The sequence below is a fragment of the Chenopodium album genome, chromosome 17 (genome assembly GCF_948465745.1).
Source record: "Chenopodium album chromosome 17, dcCheAlbu1.1, whole genome shotgun sequence".
In the NCBI taxonomy this organism is placed as follows: Eukaryota; Viridiplantae; Streptophyta; class Magnoliopsida; order Caryophyllales; family Amaranthaceae; genus Chenopodium; species Chenopodium album.
In genome coordinates, this window is record NC_137850.1 from 1,556,729 (window position 1) to 1,565,445 (window position 8,717).

Here is an 8,717-nt window from a genome sequence, read left to right on the forward strand (position 1 = left end):
TCAAGACAATGCAGGCTTAAAAAGGCAAAGCAACACAAGGCCAAGCTAAGGCACCTTAAAGCCAAGCCAATGCATCTTAGGACATGATAAAGGTAGGTGGGACAAGGCATGAATGAGATGGTTTTGAGCACCAATTATGCGTCTGGAGAACCCTTGGGAAGCTTGAGAATTATCTCAATGCATAAAATTTTCAAGTATACTAATTTATCTAACTTCCAAATTTGAAGGAATCCAAGATTTCAAAGTACTTTTAAAGGTTTTGAGACTCAATGTATGAAACGTAGAAAATTACAGGGAACACATCTTGAGGTCATGTAAAGTTGTTAGGAACTCTATATGGCTATTAGTTAGTTACATGTTGTGGCCTTGGGATATAAAAGGAGATATATACGCAAACAACCATATTGATAAGTTAAAAGCAAAGTAGAGAATTCTAAACATTTAAATGGCCTCCCAAAGTGTTGTGGGATTTATAGAGATATCCCACACATTTTCTTTGCGGGGCTAGAAAAGTAAAATTGTATAAAAAAAAATTGAGGGTTATACAAGCTTTCGGACCTGTTTTGGGTGTTTTTGTCCCTCGGGAGAGTTACAACACGAAGACTGATCCGGGGCGAGCTGTACCTGCAAATCAAACGGAGACACCGGTTGGGTGGTGCTCCGCCTCCGACGCACAAGTTAGAAACTTGAAGGGAGAAAAAGGTGCGGAAATTTAGGTAGGGATCTGCTCGGATTCCAAGCTCAGGATGTCTCTATCAAAGAGTAAATGTGTAATAAATGATCCAACGTGCCCTCAAAAAGAGGGGCATCTCCCTATTTATAGGGTCTTTGGAATTTGTGCCCCTGATTAGGTCACTGTACCCTAATCAGTGGTGGGCTGCGCCGCTTTGCGGCTTTCTCGGGATTTGGGCCCGTAGGCCGCCTTTTTCCCCTTATTTTCTGGAGTGACACGTGTCAAGCAGAGATTGGTCCACTTTGGGCCATCCTGAGGCTGACACGTGTCATCCTCTGATTGGACCACGTGGTGGGGTAAAATTACCCTAAACATTTGCCCCTCACAGATGTGACGTGGCACGCCACGTGGCATCTGTGACATGTATCACGCTCCGATTGGCGGTAATTTTACCATTAAAGAGTAACCGTTCACCTTCCGGGTAAATTACGGAAATGCCCCCGTATTTACCCTCTATATATAGCCGTTTACCCTCATAATTTTTGGTACGTTTACAAAAAATTTTCTGAAGAGAACTTTGAGAGAGCAGAAGTCATCCGTTTGAGTCAGGCGCAAGCAAGAAAGCTCGTCCTCCAGAGACCCAGCCGGACCCGCCTAGTTTCAGATATCTCTTCAAAAGGTACCGTCTCTGCCTCTCTCAGCTCTTTTTCTTTTTTCACCGCTTGTACATATTTCTTGCAATAAATGGATGCATCACCAACACACACGGCACAACCTAGGTTAGAGTCCAGCCGGTCACCAGGGTCGGCTGAGTCTAGGACTGGGAGTGCCGTCTCGGGGTGTTGGGACCACCCTTTGCCTCGGATTCCGACCAGTTACGTGTCTGTGCAGGACACAATGGCTCGGATAATGCAGACGGCGACTGATCCATATTACAAGAGCGAAGGCTCAGGCGGCCAAACGCCTGAGGGAGAAACGTCCGGTCAGGGTGACCAGACGGCTCTAGAGAGATCCCCTCCGCGCGCCCCTTCTACCCCTGCTGACTCTTTTTTGGAAGAGTGCGACCAAGGCGGCGACGAGGCCGCCTCTGCCCCCTTGGGTCAAAGTGAGGAGGAGACGGAGAGCGACAGCTCCGCCTCTACCTCTGAGAGTAGTGACGATTTACTCCCGCTTCCGGATAGCGAGGAGGAAGAAAGGAAAAAGTGGAACGAGAAGGATGATCCCTTCAACATCCACGTCTCCTCCAAGGACCGGATCCAAATGGAGGAGAACTTGAAGAATTTCACTAAAATGCACCCGCTTGGAGACGGGTATAGGATCCGGGTGCCGCCTGAGAATGGCACCGTCGCCTGGGAGGACGATCAGGAGAACGCCAACAGCTATTTCGGCTGTTATGAGGCGGCGTTCAAGACTGGTCTCCGCTTTCCCCTTCACCAGGATGTGAAGGCAATTTTGAGAGGCTACGACCTCGGAGTCTGGCAACTTACCCCCAACTCTTGGACAAACATTCTGGGGTATGTTGCCGTCTGCGAGTTTCAAGGGCTTAACCCCGGCTGGGAGGCTTTTGCTAGCATGCATTATCTTAGCAGAAGCCCAGGCGGCTGGAGAGCGTGGTACACTCTAACCACGCAGCCCCAATATATGATGACCTTGGACAAGGTCTCGAAATTCGACGGCTGGAAGCACAGGTTCTTCCTGATGTCAACCCCAACCAGACGGGAGAATTATGAATTCCGTCTGTACAATAAGAAGCCCGACTTGTTGGGCCGGAAGTGTGCTCTTCCCCGGGTCCTAGAGGAAGACTTTGACAAGATCATTGAGGCAGACTTTTTTGGCCTCACAGACGCGACCTTGTCAACCGGGGAGACAATAAAGGTCCTCAAGAACTGGATCCCCAAGAGCGCCTGGTTCAGGGACGAGTGCTTTCTAGCCGCCTGCGGGCTAGGGCACATGTTTACCAAACGTATGCGCCTGAGTTTATATCCGTCTGTAGTATTTTTCTATCGAAATTGTTTTATGATATTGGCCAACTTCCTTCTTTTTGCAGAGGAAGCATTAAACATGTTGCAGACGGAGAAAATCCCAAAGCGATCCTCTGCTGTCATCCGCAAGGCGCTTGCGGAAAAGGCTGCGGCTGAGGTCAAAGCCAAGGTAACAAACGCCTGACCCCTTCATAAGTTGATCTTTTAAAATCATTTTTCCCGGATGCTAACCTTAACTTTGGTTATTTTTGCAGGGAGGAGAGGTTGGAAAGTCGTTTGAGAAAAAACTCAAACGGGCTAGGGAGGAGACCCCTGCCGTTCTCAACAAAGTCAAAAAATCCACCTCTGCGTCAACTCTTGGCGCCTCAGCCGGTCATCAGCAGATGCGGATAGCGGGGCGTAACGAGAAGGTAGGCGGCAGCCTGGGCCTCAGCCTCATTAACCCCGTAACAGCGACCGGGGGGTTCTCCACGCCTGCAAGCGGTTCCCGCTTGGCTGGCTTTGAAGGTAAGAACCCTTTTGAATCCCCGCTTGAGCTGGGGTGGCCTTTGCGGGTGAAATCCCACTCTCCACAGACATCATCTTTAGACGGCCGACAACAAATAGGTGCTGCCTTAGTTTCGCACTCATCACGTATTGATTGTGGTGCAGATCAATCTCCCCGCTGGCCAGACGTCCAGAAGCACGCCAAGGCCATGCTGGAAGCCGTCCGGAAGAGGGATAAAGACAGTATCCCTGGGATAGAGACGTTCAATCTTGAACGCATTCTATCCCTTCTGGCTGAGGTAAGAAACTTGTCAATTCAATTTTATTTTTTCCAAGTGTTTTATCCCGCCTGTGATACTCACACCGCTTGCTTTTCTGCAGGCTATGCTGCGGGTGGACGGGCTCAAACGTCCTTATTCCCGCAAACGGGAAGAGGTAAAAAGGGCCAAGAAGTCCGCCATAGACGCTGACAATATTGCTTTACACTCAACTATCGTAAATGAACTTGAAACTAAAGCAATCATTATGACACAGGCGTCTAGAATCCAGCAGCTGGAGTCAGATCTGGAGGCGGCCAAGCAACGGGCGACTGATGCTGAGACGGCCCGGAAGGAGGCGGAGGAGGCCCAGAAGAAGGCTGCTGAGAGTAGGGCTGAGAAAAAAAACCCGAAAAACCGAAAACCCGAAAAACCGATCCGTAACCGAACCAAAAATTTGGGTACCCGAACCGTTTAAAGGATTCGGGTCGGGTACCCAAACCGTTTAGGAATTAACGGTTCGGGTAGCGGGTACCCGTTAACACAGTTTCGGGTACCCGAATTACCCGAAAATCTAAAATGTCAGTTTTTTTTAAAAAAAAATTGAAACATAAAGTTTTGAAATGCTGAAACTCCTAAAAGCCGTGTTTTGTATTAAAAAAAAAAAAAAAAAACAAACAAAAGAAACGAACCCTAATCTCACTCACTTACTCACTCACTCAGCCTCCATCAGACCATCACCATCTCTCTCCTCCTCCTCTCTCTCTCTCCTCCTCCTCCTCCTCTTCTCTAATCTCTGGTTCTCTGATCTATATTCTTTATCAGTGGTTATCCAATTATTTCAGGTAATTATCTCTAGTTACTTTGGTAGCTTGCACTTAGTGGCTTATTGATCATTGTTTTGTGTCTGGTTACTAACTAGATTTTTTGAGTCTTTTAAAATAATTTTTTTTTTAGGCTTATTACTTTATAGTTTATAACTTTATATGATTTTCCAGTCTTGTTATTTGTATATACATGAGTGAACTTTTTGGTTAGACTGAATTTTTGTTTAGGTTCTTTCCATTACTAACTAGATTTCCAGTCCTGTTATTCACTTATTTGTGTATACAACTATACATGATTACATGGGTGAACTTATTTGTTTTTTTTTTCATTTGTAGGAGTGTATGGAATTTGGAAGTAGTGGGGAGATGGAAGACTCATCGGCTACAAGTCAAGCTCCTCCAATTCCTAGTCCTCCTCCTGAGCCTTGGGAGTATGAGCCAATGACGGAAAATAATGACCCCTTTGTGCAACAAAATCAATCAAATGAACCTTCTGAAGATGCTGATGTTGCTGCCCCCTCTGGTGAAACTTCAAAAAAAAGTAGAAAAAGGCGGTCTCCTCATTGAGAGCATTTTATAAAGAAGGATGGAGAAAACAAGGCTGAATGTATCTATTGTCATGCATTAATTGGTTGTGCATCACTTCATGGTACCTCCGGCATGAAGAACCACATATCGCGATGTAAGGCATACCCCCCAAACATTGATCAAAATCAGAAACTACTGTCCCTTAGTCAGCAAACTCTTGATGGGAATCTTGTGGATCAAAAGAAAGGTAGACTTGAGTTATGGAAATTCAATCAAGAAGATAGTAGGAAAGCTCTGGAAAGATGGTGATTATGGATGAAATGTCCTTTAGAACGGTGGAGCATGAAGGTTTTCGCAACTTTATGAAGGTAACACAACCCTTTTTCATTATTCCTTCTCGATGGACAGTGACTAGAGATTGTTTTAGGATTTATTTGGATGAGAAAAAAAATTTGAAGAGTTTTTTTAGCAAGTGCACTTCACGTATAAGTCTGACCACTGACACTTGGACTTCTTGCCAAAATATGAATTACATGTGTTTAACCGCTCACTTTATTGACCAAAATTGGAAATTGCACAAGAAAATAATAAACTTTTGTATAATTTCTGGTCATTCTGGTGAAACTATTGGTAAATCTGTCCAAAAGTGCCTACTTGAATGGGGTATTTCTAGAGTTATGACTGTCACGGTAGATAATTCTAGTTCAAATGATGTGGGCATTCAATATTTGAAAAGGAGGTTTGAAAGTTGGAAGACTTTAGTTTTGGGTGGTCGGTTTTTACACATGAGATGCTGTGCTCACATATTAAGTTTAACGGTTAAAGAAGGATTGAAAGAAAGTGATGTGTCTATAAAAAGAATTCGTTGTGCTGTTAGGTATGTAAGATCATCGGGTGCTAGATTGCAAAAGTTTATGAGCTGTGTTAAACAAGAAAAGTTGGAGTCAAAACGTTTTCTTTGTTTAGATATGGATACTAGGTGGAATTCCACTTATTTAATGTTGGAAGGTGCTTTGGCATATCGTAGGGCCTTTGATTTGCTTGAATGTTCTGATGGTGGTAAATTTAAGTATGAGTTAAATAAGTCAGATGGTGTGCCTGAATCTAGTGATTGGGATCGTGTTGCCTCTTTTCTTCCTTTCCTTAAAATATTTTATGATGCTACTCTAAGAGTTTCTGGCTCGTTGTATATCACCTCTAATGTGTATTTACAAGAACTTGTTGGGATTAGTGTGTTAATCAAGAAAAAAATGTTGAGTAATGATGTGGGGGTGAGTTTAATGGCTAGTGGAATGAAGAAAAAGCATGACAAGTATTGGGAGAATGTTGATAATGTGAATCTTTTGTTGTATATTGCTGTCATTCTTGATCCTAGGCGGAAAATGGGCTATACTAAATGGGCAATTAATCAACAATATGATTCTGAAAAAGCTAAGTATTTGTGTGCTAAAGTGATGCAAACTCTGAATGAAATGTATGAACTTTATGTTTCTGAGAACCCTTTAAATGATTCCATTCCCCCCAAAACTTCTGATTTTCTGGAGGAAGTAGAAGATATGGACTCTGATGTAGATGTTGCGGAATTAGAGTTTGAAAAGGATGTGGGTTCAAGTGTTGGAGTGCAAGGGAAAAATGAGTTGGCCAAGTATTTAGAAGATGATAGAGAAGTTAATCCTACTGGAAAAAGCTTTGATTGTTTGGGGTGGTGGAAAAAATATGGTGAAAGGTACCCAACAATAGCTCTCATGGCCAGAGATGTACTTGCTATTCCCGTTTCAACAGTCGCTTCTGAATCAGCCTTTAGCACCGGTGGTCGAGTGCTTGATTCATTTCGCAGCTCACTTTCAACTAAGATGGTAGAAGCCTTGATTTGTGCACAAGATTGGCTACGTACATCTCAAGGTCCACTTATACTTGAGGAGAGACTTGAAGACATGGAAAAAATTGAATCAGGTAACATTTAAATATTTTCTCTTTTTCTTTTATTTTTTATTTTTTCCCTTTAAGCCTGATATCTTCCTTTTCCTTACTCTTTTTTTTTTCTTTTTGAAGAAATGTTACCACTTGGTGAGGAACAATCCCTCTTTGTTGATGATGATTAGAGGAAGGAGTTGTTAGAGGCAGGAGCTGTTATTAGCTTGAAGGAACATTTCCTCTTTGTTGGTGATTGGACTAACTAAAGGCAGCATTTTTTTTAATCAGGCATTATTTAAGGTTATGTAATGAGTTGTATAAGAAATTGTATGTTTGGAGTTTGGAGTTTGGACTTTTTTAGTTTTTTTTATAAGAAACTGTATGTTTGTAATTTTGTATGAGACTATTTGGTTGTTATTTTTTTTTAATTCATGGACTATTTTTTTTTTCTTTGTTCAGATGGTTATTTTTTGAAATCATGGATTTTTAATGTACTTGTCAGGTATTCAGGTTGAATTTTTTATTTTTTTTTGATAAGATATTCAGGTTGAATTTTTATAGTAAAAAAAAACATAAGTAAAAAAAAAAAAAAAAAAAAAAAAAAAAAAAAACTAGAAAAAAAGCAGGTGTTAAATACATAAAAAGACCTAAACAAAAAAAAAATCAGCTTATTGGTTCGGTTCGGATATTTGGTTCGAGTACCCGTATTTTCGGGTATCCGAATTTTCGGGTACCCGAACCTTATTGGATCGGTTTCGGGAATTGGTTTTAGCCTTAACGGTTATTGGGTACCCGAACCGATAACGTTATTGGAACGGGTACCCGTCCCATGCTCTCCCCTAGCTGAGAGTGCAAAAAAGGCTAATGAGGCGCTCAAGAAGGCCCAGACGGACCTTGGCAATCTTCAGGGTGTTTCTGAAGAGAACACCAATCTGAAGACCAAGGTTCAAAAACTGGAGAAGGAGGCTGCTTAGGCTCAGATAAACTTTGCAGCAACCCTGGAGGCGGAGCAAAACCGTCTAGTTGCTGAGAGTGACGCTGATAATTACGCCCGGATGAAGATCGCCTGGGCTGCCCTGTACCCGGACGCGGATTATGGCGTCTGGGCACTGGCTCACAGGTACGCCGAGGACGTGGTGTACCTGAGAGAGAAGGGTGACCCATAGCCTGAATCCTTCGACGCCTGGGTTAATGCCAACAATGAGCCCCTCGTACCTCAGCTACCTGGTCCGGGTGAAGCGCAGGAGATACCCTCAGATGATGAGGAGGAGGACCAGGAGGAGTCGCCTGCAGGCCAGAAGTGACTTTTCAGCGGCAGTATGCCAATCTCTGTTTTTTGTCTTTCTTTTATTCAGCGGCAGTATGCCAAAACTTGTTTTTTCCGGCCTGCGTGCCGAGTATATTTGTATTTACCGGCTAAGGAGCCGGGTTAATTAACAATTTCTCTTTCTCCCGGACGAGGTCCGATTAACATTTGATCCATCACAACCGTTTGGTTGGGTGGTCTTTATGAAATGCACCGACTGAGTCGGTTTTGATCATTTTGCATTTGAATTTTTAATTTTTCATTTTTCATTTTTGCCCAACTTATCAAAAGCATGCGGCGATTTTTCATTTTTGCCTAACTAATCAATAGTCCGGCTGTCCTTGCCCCTGGACGGCTGTGTGGTTGGTTTCAAGTGGAGTTGGTTGATTGACTTGAAAACGTCTGATGCTGTAAAGAGCATGATATGTTTGCAAGTCAATCAATCACAATAGTGATTGCCCCAAACCAAGTGCACAGCCGTACACCAACAGGCGTTCCAGTTACTACCCAGACGATGCTTATCCGTCTTGGTAGAGATTTCATAGCCATTGCACGACTCCTTTGCCCCAATTGAGGTAAGAATTGCAATTTTGGAATAAATAACCAAGTGAGATCTTCAGCCGGTGACCGACTGATGCCCCAGGGCATTCGGTATTCGGCAACTTGATCATTCTTCACCGGTCATTTTGGTCAGACGGCTATGAGTTGACCAATTTGGTCGTTCAATTTTTGTCGTCTGCATGG